The sequence below is a fragment of the Chiroxiphia lanceolata genome, chromosome 8 (genome assembly GCF_009829145.1).
Source record: "Chiroxiphia lanceolata isolate bChiLan1 chromosome 8, bChiLan1.pri, whole genome shotgun sequence".
NCBI classification, from domain to species: Eukaryota; Metazoa; Chordata; class Aves; order Passeriformes; family Pipridae; genus Chiroxiphia; species Chiroxiphia lanceolata.
This window is the reverse complement of record NC_045644.1, coordinates 35,230,858-35,245,039: the sequence shown is the minus strand read 5'-3', so window position 1 is coordinate 35,245,039 and position 14,182 is coordinate 35,230,858. Positions and strand designations below refer to the sequence as shown.

The 14,182-nt window shown below is 42.0% G+C and overlaps 1 long non-coding RNA gene across 2 annotated transcripts; it reads right to left on the bottom strand.

The window, feature by feature from the left end:
* Positions 1-1,155: 1,155 nt before the first annotated feature.
* LOC116790546 lies at positions 1,156-11,478 on the bottom strand. 2 transcript variants are annotated; one of them, XR_004358397.1, is made up of 6 exons: positions 11,378-11,478; positions 9,992-10,029; positions 8,714-8,834; positions 6,732-6,874; positions 5,367-5,536; positions 1,156-1,171 (listed from the first exon to the last, which is right to left on the bottom strand). It is a non-coding gene; the product is annotated as an uncharacterized LOC116790546 (long non-coding RNA). The 2 variants fall into 2 exon arrangements; XR_004358398.1 differs by lacking the exons at positions 1,156-1,171; positions 5,367-5,536 and adding an exon at positions 3,734-4,087.
* Positions 11,479-14,182: the final 2,704 nt, after the last annotated feature.

Below are 14,182 nucleotides of genomic sequence, written 5' to 3'. Positions count from 1 at the left end.
AAGCAACTATATATATAATATTACACACTTCTATCAGTCCCTTTAGGCTTTTTCCCTTAATTCAGTCCAGGAAAAGCTCTTCAGGCTGATAGGTAAAGCAGTCTTTCTCTTGTGGGAGTGTTCAGGGAAAAAGGTTCACTCCCCCCACCAACCTCCAGCTGTTTACTGAATCATAGAATCATAGAATCATAGAATCATAGAATCAGCTGGGTTGGAAGGGACCTCTGAAATCATCAAGTCCAATCCTTGATCCAACACCACTGTGGTTACTAGACCATGGCTCTAAGTGCCACATCCAGTCTCTTTTTAAAAATCTCCAGGGACGGAGAATCCACTACTTCTCTGGGTAGCCCATTCCAATGTCTGACCACCCTCTCTGTAAAGAAATTCTTTCTAATATCTAACCTGAAGTCTTTTCTTCCTCACAAAGTCCAAGAAGATAGCTCTGAGTCCTTTCTCCTTGGTTCTGTGCTGTCTCTGCTCTGTCATTCTCTCTCTCATACCTCGGTTCCGTGCTGCTGTATAGTTCAGCCTATCACAGTGTGCATCCTGGAATCTTCATTCCTCCTCCGAGTTTTTGGCTGTCCTTTGTTTAAATCACTGCAAGGACATCCTCCAGGCCTGTCTCTGGTCCATCACTAATTTTGCCTGGGGTTATCTCCCTGGCACCGAGCTGCATTCAGACCGTCCACTTTGGCTCTGCTCCAACGCCGAGCCTCCATTCCACTTTACAGTGAGAGGGAAAGGAGAAGCCCCCTCCGCAGTCTGGCTGCAAAGGGGGGGGGAAGAGGGTCTGGCTTCACTCTCCCTCTTACCTTCAGGTGTTGTGAATCCCTTCCTTCACAAGACACACTCACTCCAATGCTGCCTCCAACCCTGGCTTAGCCAGAGCTGAGGGCTGCAGGGACCCCCTTCCCCCCAGAGGGGAAAGAAGGGGGCCCTGCCACCCCTGGGGCCTTTCTCACACCCACACAACAGCAGCCAGCCAGTCAGCCAGACCAATTGCCAACAACTTCCACCAGTTTTGTATATATGATTTTTCACAGGAGTGAACAAAACGAGCTGTGATTGTCCCTCCAGGGGAAACTGCCCTGGCACCCAATCACCTCTAGGCCCCCCAGCTCTCAGGAGGGACAATCTCAAACCATGACACCAGTATATCAAATCCAGACTGAAAAGAAGAAGAAAAATGACAAAGAAACCAAAACATTAGAGATATCTGTGACATACAGATACTTTCAGAGCACTAATTCTCAAGGTATCACCAGACAGAAGCCTGGATTTTGAGACCAACAGTGAAAACACAGTTAACTCTTCCTAATATATCTCAGTATTAGTCACCTATTCATTCAGACTAAGTACTTGATAAGTCATGACTCCAGCCTCCAGGACAATTACATCAAACAAATAAAAGAGAATTCCATATCACTACTTTATTAATCTCAAGAGGGGGAAAAAAAGAAGGTAATAAAGAGCTACTCTGTGTAGGGGCAAATCAATTAAAATTCTTGTATGGATTCCAAAGGGAAAAATTAAATGCTGATGAGAGAATCATTAATAAAAATTAAGAAAGATTTTTGGGTTTGTGTTTTTGTTTGTGTTTTTTTGTTTTTTTTTTTTTTTTAAGTATGGGGAGAGTTTCCATTGGTTTGTTTGTTTGTTTATTTGTTTGCTTGTTTGGGTTTTTTTTGTTACTAGTTGTATCTAAATAGGCTAAGGAGATCAATTTTTAAGGTATTATCCCATGCTATATTGGGATTCAAACTGTAAATTCCCTGATTTGGTAATTTTCTCTGTGTGACTATGAAACATTTAACAACAAACATTTACAGCAGATTAAAGTGGCTGGAAATTACTCTGGGAGAAAAAAAAAAAATTACATTCTCTAAAGGTAATTTTTAGATGTTTTCAAACCATTCCTCTCTTAGGCCACCAAATAAACTATTTAAATTCACTGAAAATTAACTGAAAATTCTGGAACCTTGTGGTTAAGAGCTTGGGAAAAAATGAAAATACATGATCTGACTCTGAAGAGCAAAATACCTCCCTGGCCTTTTATAATAGGTGAGTCTCAGCAAAGCTTTCGAAAGCTCTGCTCCCTGTTTGACTTAGAGTTGAACATTTGGCCTTTTTCACTGAAGACAAAGGCTTTCCTACTCTACACTTAAAAATATGTACATTTTGAAATCACCAAAGATAGATATTTAACACTGACTTACTATATTCAAACTATCTGAATTGTTTCAATGAATAATATTCACACTCAAAGTTAAACTGGCCCATAGCAGTCTGTGCAGAGTATGGCAACTCCTTCCATTCTGCATATCAAATTCCACTACATTTATGGAAGTTAATAATTAGTTCAGTTAAATCAAAAAATTTTATAGAATCATGTGAACTTGGCATCTGAAGTGTTCTGCAACTTGATGAGGGTTTTTATCATAGAATCATTAAGGATGGAATAGATCTCCAAGATCATCAAATCCAACCTTTGACTGAGCACCACCGTGCCCACTAAACCACAAGTGTCCCATTTACTCATTTTCTGAACATTTCCATGGATGGTGATTCCACCACTGCCCTGGGCAGCCCATTGCAATGTTTAACCACTCTTTCAGTGAAGAAATTTTGCCTGATATCAAACCTGAACTACTCCTGGTGCAACTTGAGACCATTGAGAATATTGGGTAGTGCATTGTAACATATAATTTTTACTTAACAGCCATGTATTACATACCAGGATGAAAGAAGGCATTTTGAGTAAAAAGAAAACCAACCTAAAAACTCTGCCAGGTTTTATTTCTTGGGGCTGATAAGAGCAGCTGTGCAGCAGCCCTGCAGTCAGTGTTGCCAGACTGATCCAACCTGAACCCAGAGTAATCAGTTCCAAATTAAGTGATATGTCAAAGCACCAAAGTGAAAACAGATACTGTGGGGCTGGGCCACAACAGAGCCACTAATTTGACCACAGGGCTGGAGCCCCTCTGCTCTGGAGCCAGGCTGGGAGAGCTGGGGGTGGTTCACCTGGAGAAGAAAAAGCTCCAGAGAGACCTGAGAGACCCTTCCAGCCTAAAGGGGCTCCAGGAGAGCTGGAAAGGGACTTTGGACAAGGGATGGAGGGACAGGACACAGGGAATGGCTTCCCACTGCCAGAGGGCAGAGTTAGATGGGATATTGGGAAGGAATTGTTCCCTGTGAGGGTGGGGAGGCCCTGGCACAGGTTGGCCAGAGAAGCTGTGGCTGCCCCTGGATCCCTGGAAGTGTCCAAGGCCAGGTTGGACGGGGCTTGAAGCAACCTGGGCTAGTGGAAGGTATCCCTGCCCATGGCAGGGGGTGGAATAGGATGAGTTCTAAAGTCCCTTCCAACCCAAACCATTTTGTATTTCTGTGCTTTCTGCTAACACTCTACTGCTGTGCTACCCATCCCTTTCCTGGGTGCACCATGGTGGGAAAGACCCTCAAGTATTATTATCGACCATAGTAGTATTGAAGGAAAGAAAGCAAATGTATTGTTGTTATTAAAAGAAAAGTTTTTCTTCCCTCAGTGATGTTTTCTCATGGGACAAATGCTGCTTGTAATCCTGAGTCTGCACAGCACATTTTCGTTAAAGGAATAGATTAAGTTAATAACTATTTTACATAAGAGGTGCATTTTTATGGCATAAGAAAGACAAATATTTGAGTTTGTGCTCTAACTCCTTCAGTATTTCACATCCCAGGGATGTGCCCTACCAAGTGGGCCAGGGGTTAATTCTCTCTTACTTGGATTCTTCATTCTTGGAAACTGTTTCAAAGGTTGAGGGTTTTTTAATTTTTTTCCGTAAAGAAAAAGAAATACTTGAAAATCTGAATAACATTGACTTAAAAGAGAAGACAGCTCATGAGGCTTATTTAATTGACCCCAGAAAACTGAAACTATTTTCCTAAGACCCAGATTTTAAGGCACTAATCTGACCATTGGCAGGCATTACTCTGCAGGCACTTACTGCTTCAGCTCAAAGGGAGGCAGGCCCTGGTTTTCTACCTGTAGATTTCCAGTGTCTTCATCTTGGCACATTTTCTCATCTGGCTTTACTGCCTCATCTCCCTGGAAAGCACAGAGGTGAAAACAAACAGCCAGGCAGGACCACAGGGAATGCAGATTGGCTAAAAACAGAAACTCCCACAGACTGGCCAGAGAATTCTATCTCTGCCTTTAGTGCCTGCCCTCTCAGGTCTTACCTTCACAGGAGGACAACAAAACACCTCCTGCAGCCTAGGAGTTACATCTGGATTGAAAAAATATATCACAGATTCAACAGTAGTATGAGCCTTATAATATTACAAAATTTATTCTTTAGCCTCTGATAACACCTTCCTGTTCCTATATACTCTAATTAGAGAGACAACTCATCACCTCTTCCCCTGTTAACAGTTTCTTTCTATTGCCAGAGTTAGCTTCTTCTGTCTTATCAGATTTCTCTCAGTCAGCATTTGGCTTGAAGTTTGCCCCTGTTTTATCTAATGAGGACACAGCACGACCCAAACCTCATCTGCTTTTTCCAGATATAATATATCATCTGGTCTATGAATTTTGCATCTTTCAGACCTCTGGGCAAACACAATTCCAAGCTCACTTACTGCAGTATCCTTCTCTTTCAGTACCAAATAGAATTTATTCAGTCTCTTCAGAGGTTTACTGGATGAAAAGTCCACAAAGTTCATGGAAAATGGTCATATTTAGTACCCAGGCTGTATTTTCTAGGTTTATGTGGCTTGTTGAGCCATATCTCAATGTTTAGGTAACACATACAAGGTATGTAAGAGCCATCACAGCAAAGACATGCTGAAAAGCAGCTCTAATGTAGGTGAATTATAATTACCTGATTTGATGCACTTTTTATACATCCTTGCTGAATACAGGTGTTTTTCTAAGGCTGTTTGCAAAATCCAGAAAGTATAAAGTAAGGTTTATTCCATGCAGGAACCCTGTGGTCTGGGAACAATTTCCTCTCTCAAAGATTGGTGTCTTATTTTCACACAGAATTTCTTTTTGCTGAATATGTGGTGCAGTGACTGCCTTTTATGCAAAAATCTGTGATAAAAAAATCTAAACCCAGTCCTGCTAAGAATGAGGAACTGGCAAATATGGTGAGTAAAGCTGTTGCTTCAAATGTAGGAGTAGGCTTTTTGAGATCTCTTGAGTAAGCTACCAGTCTTCTTTGTTAGGATGCAAACACTATCAATGACACTCCTCTGGAGCCCAGTTTATGTTGTTTCCAGGCTCTCCAGATCTTATTTGGACATTTTTCTGGCCCATGTCGGGGTATGGGTCACAGATCAGCTGAATACAGCACAGCACTGCTATGAACAGAGGAAATGCTCACCTGTCTGCCCTCCTTCCAGGAGATAAACTCCACCGAACTCAGAAATTCGGGATCAGCTTTATCACTCCTTGGGAGCATTTCAGCATCATCTGAGGTTCACCCATCTACTGATACTTCTTCAGATGAACCAGGACGCCAAAGGCCATGTACAGCATCTGACCTGCCAGGGACTGACACAGAGCAGTGAAATGCAATCACACAGAAAGAACCCATATTTACCTCTCAGAGAGTCAACAGATTCATGGGACAATCTCACATTCACTACAGGCTGTTTCCTATGGAGCTGGCTTAGCCTTGCCAGCAGCTTTCTGCTCCTGCTTTGGGATCCCCTTCTTGTTCACTACCTCCTTATTCTGTAACATCTTACGTAGCAACAAATACCTAAAAGTAGGTACTGAAGCACTACTAAGTGTACTATTGAAGACTCCCAAAGAGTGCAAAGTTGACAGTCGTCTGGCCAATCATTCTCCAAGACCTTGGGAAGTGTTTGTTCTTCTTGGATAACCAACAGCAGGAAGTCCAAAACCCAAAAGAACTTTAACAGAGGTTAAACTCCTTGACCTGATGATAAAGAGCTGTTGGAAAGAGAGAAGCAGCCAGACAGGAGATAACAGCACTACTTGGAGACATTCCACTCTGCCAACAGTGCCATATTTTTTCCTGCCCGTCACTAAAAACCCATGTTTTTGTATTACATTTGTGATTTAATTGGTATTTACACACAAGGAGGAAAAGCAGCCTAAGAGAGTGTCATAGCTGTGCGTCCTTTGAAGAAATTTTGCAGACAATAAAATATTAAAAAAATGTTCTGTCTAGAGGTAGAAGATAAACAAAAGGTGTTATAGTCTGAAAATGAAGCCAAAACACTTCAGTAGCCAGCAATAAATAACCAAAAAAGAAAGGAGGAAGGGGGAAAAAAAAAAAAAAAGAACAAAACAAGCCTCCAAAAGAGGTACTTGGTATAACAGTTTGTATGTTCAAAACATACAAATGCAGGCAGGAAAGACCAGATGCTTTTAGTGTCATAACATGTATTTTTTGAGCTAGAACACTGTCTGTAGAGTTCTCCAAAGAATACCTGTAATCTACACACATTTTCCCAAATAAATTCTGTTATTTAAGATTCAGTTCTATTACGTGACATGGGTGTAAGACATCGAAACATGAATGCAGTCAAAGACCATTTTAGTACACTTCACGGCAGCTCAGGCTGTAATGGAAAGCCAGGGTTATGCATCTAATTTTTAGTTGTGCTGGATACATGATTGCCTTCTTGAGTGGCAATCACAAATTATTATCAAAGGGCAACATAAATGGCATTCAGATTTCAACGGCTGAGCTCATTATGGCATTTAGAGCACTTACCGCTTATTGTGAGTTTTGCTGATTGCTGCTAATCCACAGATGACAAATATTGCAGAGCACCTCAGACAACCAGAGCCATTTTCTCCAATTCTTTATCTCAGCTGACTTCTCGTTTTGTAGGTAATTTGACTGTAGTCAGCAGCCTACAGGGAAAAGACAGGAGAAAACTGGTAGTCAGCTTGAGTTGGGTGTGACATAACTGTCCAACCACTCACAGAACTGTGGTCAGTTTACATGAAAGGAGAAGCTGAAATGTTGCAGGCTTCCTGAGGGACTGAAAGCCCAAATTGTCCCATTTTGTCACAACTTGAATTCAGTAAGCCATTTCAAACCTTCTCACCACAAGAAAAGTATCAAGGAGAATTTAACTGAGGTGTATTTCTGTAGGAACAGAAATAGGAGAGGGAAGGGCTGGAGGTAAGGCCTTGGCAGAGGGGTTGGGACTACGTGACCTTTAAGGTCCTTTCAACCCAAACCATTATAAGATTCTATGAGTCCATTTCAGAGTAGCAATTAAATCTTCCAAATATCAGCTTGAAAAGGTAGAATTATGAAGACACTATTTTTTTCAGACTATTTTAATATCTTTCCGTTTAGAGATTAAAAAAGTGCCTGTACAGATGAGTTAGTTGGGTGTGGGCTGACATTGTGGAAATCAAATCCCTCCCTGCTGTTTAAGCATCACTCCAAGGCAAGTGAAATGCTGATAAGGGCATTCACCAATTACAAAATCAACCAAGTAGTGTCTGAGGGCTGGATATGTTCCACAGGACTTCTTTTATTTAAGTGTCTGGCGACGCTGCTTTGTAAGCAGTGCTCTGTGTGTGCCTGAGAAAGGGGTGGACATCTTGTTTGAGGCAAGTCTTGCTCCATCAGACATGCATTTGGAGCTGCTGTGAGTAGGAGGAGCTCCCAGGTATGCAAAAGTCAGACACCACTGGCACTCTAGAACTTCTGATGACAGTGTCATAAACTACTTCATGTGTCATTTGCCAGAATTTGTTCTGTAACAGGCAAAATAGCCGTAAAATATCCATTTCACTTCTCTGACCTGTTAGCAGCTTTTCCTAGCAGGTTACTCAGTGGTGAGGGTGCTCTCAATTGTGCGTTGTTTGCATGTGTCCTGCTCTCCCCGGCTTTAATTTGCTTTCCCTGCACTGCCCGGGAGAAAACACTTCTCAGTGTTAGGTAACACTTCTCAGGGATAAAGCTTCTCAGGTAATAAAAATTACTGTGTTTAATACTTCAATGCAAGTGATCAGGAGCTTTACAAACAGAAAGGCACTTAAAATCATGTTAATGCACAGTAATATAGGAATCAAACACGGGAAAGAGAGTAGGTTTAAATTGGATACTGGGGAGAAGTTCTTCCCTGTGAAGGTGCTGAGGCACCAGGTTGCCCAGAGAAGCTGTGGCTGCCCCAGCCCTGGAAGTGTCCAAGACCAGGTTGGATGGGGCTTGGAGTAACCTGGGTTGGTGGCAGGTGCCCCTTGCCCATGGCAGGGGGTTGGAACTGCATGGTCTTCAAGGTCCCTTCCAAGCCAGAATATTCTGTGACTCTGTGAAATTATAGCTTTGCCTTTAATCTACTATTTTTTTTTCCTTAGCTGTATTTCTCAGCTTCCTTTCTTACCTTACTTTGTATTTCATATAGCAGTTGGACTAAACCAACCTCCAGAACTCATCAACCCATACTTAACTCTGAAAGAGGAACCTCCAGACATCTCTCACACAGTTTTAGAGAGCTTTAAGGATTATTTCAAAACGTCCACAGAGGAGCTATTACAGTATTTATCTATCCTATATCTATCAAAAATCTTCCCTGTTTAAAAGTCACAAGACAGAAGTGATTTACTTCTTTCTGCTCCTTTCTGTATCACTTCACTAAATGTGCACTAGCAATGAAACAATGTCCTTATCTTCAGTGACATTTTTAACCATCTAGTGTCAAAACAGTTTGCAAAGCAGATGCCAGCCCTTACCTGCATTTCACAGACATGTAACATGAACTAAGAAGAGGCTGAGGCCAGAGCTACCCCAGCCCAGGGGGCTTCCCTGCTGTGGCTGTGTTTGAGTCCCCATCGTGCCAGAAGTAACCCAAACCTACCAACCAGAATTCAAGTTCAGATCACACACCAAAATTATTTCACTTTCTTAGTAGATTTTTCCCTAGGTTAGCAGCTCAAGGGATGTATTAATGTTGCCTAAGAAAAGCAAACAAATAATATTTGTGGGAAGTAAAATATCTTGGACTGAAGATAAAGCCAATTATAGACACTTGAAAAATGTTGTGAGTGTTGAATTTTCTTACAAACATCACAGTCTGCTAAGCTGTGACCCAAAGAAAAACTTCAGCAATGAACTACCCTGGCTGCTTTGCACGACCCTTTCCCTCTTCTGATATCTCTTTGCATTTGTGTGCCAGAGGAAAGAGAGTGGTCTGTGTCTCAAGTTCTTCCTGAAGGTATTGGTAGTCACAGAGGAAACCTGTTCAAAATCTTCTCCTGCCACATTGCTCCTCTATCACACGATGCAATGATTTACATTAATAACAGCAGAGTGCAGAGAAGACCTGCTGAGCCTTTAATAAACTTCCTTTTTCCAATCACTTAAAACGTTCTTTAAAGTTGCAACTGAAGTAATACAAAGCCTGCATAACAGTACACTTGACATTTATGATCTTGGCAATAAATCTGATTTCCATTTTTACAATGTCTGCTTTTGATTAATTGTAAAAAAGTTTACTATATATACTTCTAGAGAAACAGTGGACTGGTTAATAAACTATATTCTTCCTGATAATACTAAATTATAATGGAGCCTTGAACCACATACATTAAACTCAAAATGCTACAAAAAGCCAAATGCTCACAAGTTCAGCTTACATTAGTGTTGCCATTAGGGAATAATTGTGAGGCAGCCTCAATTTCTTCTAGCCTTGGCATGTATTAATGTAGCACACAATTCTGTACAGGTTTGAAGTTAAAACTTCCAACGTTCAAATGTAAGCAACATTTGTCATGCATCTTTAAAACCCCTTATTTTTCATAGTACAGCATGATTAAGTTTGAATAGCAAGAGATTGTAATCTAGACTTGAAAAAAAATCTAGACTTAAAAAAACCAAACCCTCTATTATTATTTTTCAGCATGACATAAGTGAAACCCAAGGAATGTAATTATGCCAGAAGTCTGCCACAGAAAAGACCCGGCAGTGAACTGTGTGGGGTGCAATTTTATCACTTTAGGAAACTGTCTCACCTGGTACTCAGGGGTCCTTTTCTGGGAGGGTGCCAAAGCTGAAGGATAATGGAAATATAATGAACAGCTGCAAATTAAATTATGCTGTTGTAATGTGGCATTATTTGGCATAAATGATTTCATTGCAATTAAGAAAACAGATCCATAGCCCATAGCAGGTGGTTGTCGATGTAGCACTAGGTAAGTTGGCCTGCTGACAGAAAAGACAGCAAGAGAAAAGATCCTGCATACAGAAGCAGGTCTGCTCTCCAGTACAATAAACATAAAGCTGCATTATTAAAGGATCAACTGATATTAGAGAGAATCAAAATAGCCACTGTATAAACATTTCTGAAGTGTTTGTCTGACTCGGTGCAGAGGCCACAACCAGACCTGTGTGGTGTTCAAATCTCATTAGCACCTCACCAAATAGGTGTGAAATGATGGATGTGCTAGGACTTGTTATCTGCCCAAGAGTTCACTGTTCTCCTAATTACTGTGTGCAACTAAAATCAGCATTTTTAGAAGCTCATTTTGCTTGCAATTCTTCCCCTTGCAGACAGTCCTGCCACACTCAGCAGCTGAAATAAATCAGATTTCATAATAGTTTTGAGAAGACTAACCAAAAATCATGCTCTCAACACTTTCCATCCTCTCAGGTGCTTTTTGGGTTGAATTGTGACTCATTTCTATCACAGGAAAACATTGCTTTCATTGATATGTCTTTGCCCTAATTGCTTGTGAATTTGTAACATTTTAAAATCAGCCACTATCATCTACATGTGACAGATAAGGCGGCGAACAAGAGAAAAATCAGGTAATTGCTCATTACGGCTGAGTACAATCTAAATAGAGAGGGTGTCTACACCCAAGAGGGTGTCCTCTTGGCCCATTTCAGCTGAGCTTGAACACCAAATGAGGATGCACTTCACAGATTGTTCAATGTGCAGCTGAAAGTTCCATGTATACAAGGACCTCCACTCCTATGAAACTCAAGGCCAGGTTGGATGGAGCTTGGAGCAACCTGGCCTAGTGGAAGATGTCCCTGTCCAGGGCAGGGAGGTTGGAAAAAGATGAGTTTAAGGTCTCTTCCAACACAAACTGCCATAGGATTCTATGTTTCTATGAAACATAGTTCCCTCACCCTGAGGGCTGTGCAGACAGGTAACAGCACAGCACGAGGCAATACAGAAGAGGTCATGGAGAGCAAATCCTCCAGGTGACATAAAAGTCTATATAGCCGTAGGGGACAACTTGTTTACATGTACCAAAAGCAATGCAACAGCTAAGGCTGAACATGTATGTCAACAGGGTCCATTCAGTGAAACTTGCACAAGATTCTGAAAAAGAATATTTTTAAAATCCGTATAAATGGACTCAAAGTATTTATGGTGACTCAAGACAAACCTGAACACGTGCCCGAGCCTTGAGAGGTTTTTGTGCTCTATATGGTCATCAGTGATGTTCCTCAGGCTCAATATCCAGGCCCGTCCTGTTTAATACCTTCATCAATGAAGCTCTGGCTTTGTCCAGGTTGCAATTCCTATGTCTCAGAAAGGATCCATTGGAGAGCAATAACATAAGCACCCGATAAATGTCAGAGATTCACATCAGCTGAAGTTCTGGAAACAAAGTGGATTAGTTTTTTGCTCAAAACCGAGACAATACAGCTCTTCTCTGTTTTTCAGAGAAGTTTTTTGGACCTAAACTGAGATCTTGCAGCTATTCTAACCCAGTGCTACCACCAACCTTTAGTACTAGAAAACATCCAAAAAATCAAGAATAATTAATAGAGGCTATAAGAGATGTTAAAACAGCCTGAGACTGGATCTTAATTAGAAAAGCTCTATAGAAGAAGCCAAAGAAGCTATCAAACTGAAAAACAGAATTACAAAAAAGGTGCAAGGTTCATACTCAATGGATTCCCAACTCTCACGTTAACTCACAGAATCATTAAAGCTGGAAAAGACCTCCAAGATCATCAAGCACAACCTTTCACCAAACACCACCTTTTCCCCCAACCCAGAGCACTGAGTGCCGTGGCCAGGCCTTCCTTGGACACCTCCAGGGATAAGGACTCTACCACCTCTCTGGACAGCCCCTGCCAAGGCCTGACCACCCTTTCCAAGGAGAAATTCATCCTGCTGTCCAACCTGAGCCTCCCCAGGCAGGTTCCCATGGAGGCCGTTCCCTCTCCTCCTGTCCCTTGTTCCCTGGGAGCGGAGCCCGACCCCCCCCGGCTCCCCCCTCCTGTCAGGGACTTGCAGAGCCCAGAAGGTCCCCCCTGAGCCTCCTTTTCTCCAGGCTGAGCCCCCCCAGCTCCCTCAGCCACTCCTCATAGGACTTCCAGACCCTTCCCCAGCTCCACTGCCCTTCTCTGGACCATAAATGCATTTTTTTCTTGTTGGTGTGTTGAAGTTGGTTCTCATTCCTCCAGCTATCTTGGTCCTTCTGCTTCTCAAACCCTGTTTTTGAAACTCTCAAGTGCAAGGCTTCAATAATTTTCTCTAAACCTCTTCACATTGTTGTACCATGCCAGCTCCAGTGTTTGGGGACACTCTGTGCATCAGCAATGCAGCTACAGACCCCAGAGGGCAGGAGGCAGAAACTTCTTTAAGAAAAGCTTCTGACTGTGGGAACACAACTCTGACCAAAACAAAAAATGCAGTTTTAACCATGCCAGCTTCAGATAACAGTGTGAAACCTGCTCATCAAGGACCCAGGAAGGATATTTTAGGTTCAGCCTCTCCTGGGGACCATGTCTTTCTGAATGCTATGTCAGACAAACAAAGCCTTTCAGTACTCCTTCTTTACAACTTACTCCTGACTCCAGCACCACAGGCCACACTGCTGCAGTTCAGTGTCTTATGGGAGCACAAACCCCCAGGAAAAGAGCTGAAATTTGTAGTGGCATAGAACAGGCTTTTTAAGAAGGCAGGATCGCTGCATCTAGAGACACAGGCTCACAGGAGGATTGAAATGGAAGGGACCTGAGGAAGCCCCTAATCCAAGCTCCTGCTCAAGGCCAGGTCTGAGGCCAGACCAGTCTGTTCAAGGCTTTATCCATTCAGATCTTGAGAACCCTCAAGCATGTAAAACCCCTCCACAATTTGTTGTCATTCACAACTATGATGAGATTGCACTTCCTCACCTCCTCCAGGTCACTGATAAAAATGTTACTCAGAGTGAGTCAGAGCACAGACATCCCACAGCACTCTGATTTTCACTGACACCCATTAAGTGAAAACATGAGGTTAGAACAGGAGAGAAAAGCCCAAAGGAGACAGAAGTACTGGCAGCATAATTCACTGTCAGTGCCCCAGGACTGTGTCTTTGCCTGTTCTGCCCTCACTCATCAAGCCAGCTCACCTACATCGTTTTTGCTTCAAAATCCAATCAAGCTGTATACACCTTGGCCACTATCCAGCACAAGTCTGTAATAATTAGCTGTCAAGTCTTTCACTGCTCTTCCACTGGAGGACCACAATGTTATTCACCTGCAGCAGTTCATGACAGATCATACCTAACCCTCTATTTCCTCCAACAAAGAAGTGAGCAATCTTTTTCAAGTTTCCATGAAAAAGTATTATGTGTATATTACATACATACAAATATATTATTTTTATATCTATGCTTCATTAAAACACATAATTACTTAGTCTTCTCTGTGATACAGGATGATGTAACACAGTTCATTAACAGACTCCCATCAATATGACTAGAGAGAATCAAAATTAATGAGTATCATGCTCACTAAAATGTCCATATTCCACCCCAATGGACTCAGACATTCTCCCACAGCAGTGCTGGCCTTCATCGTTCCAAGATAACTCTAATCTTAAAAAAGAGGGATTGTTTCTGGTTCTCCCCAGGTCCTGTGTCTGGTTCCTTGGCTGCTCTGCAAACAGCTGTTCTGGTGCATTTTCCAGAGTGCCTCCAAGGGACAGGAGCACCCAGTCAGCAGAGCTTTGCCCATTATCACTGGTGCCTGTGGGAAATGAAACACGTGGGATCATGGCTTAGGTTATGATAATGACCATGGATAAATTTCCTAACAGAAAACTATAGCAACTTTGCACAAGTAACAATAACTGTCTTTAATAATGATGATGCAAATATTTCTTTTATTCCGTTTGCATTCCAACTCCAAAATGAGTTTCAGGCAATAATATAAAAATGACACATGAGGAAAATAAATCACTATGACTGGCC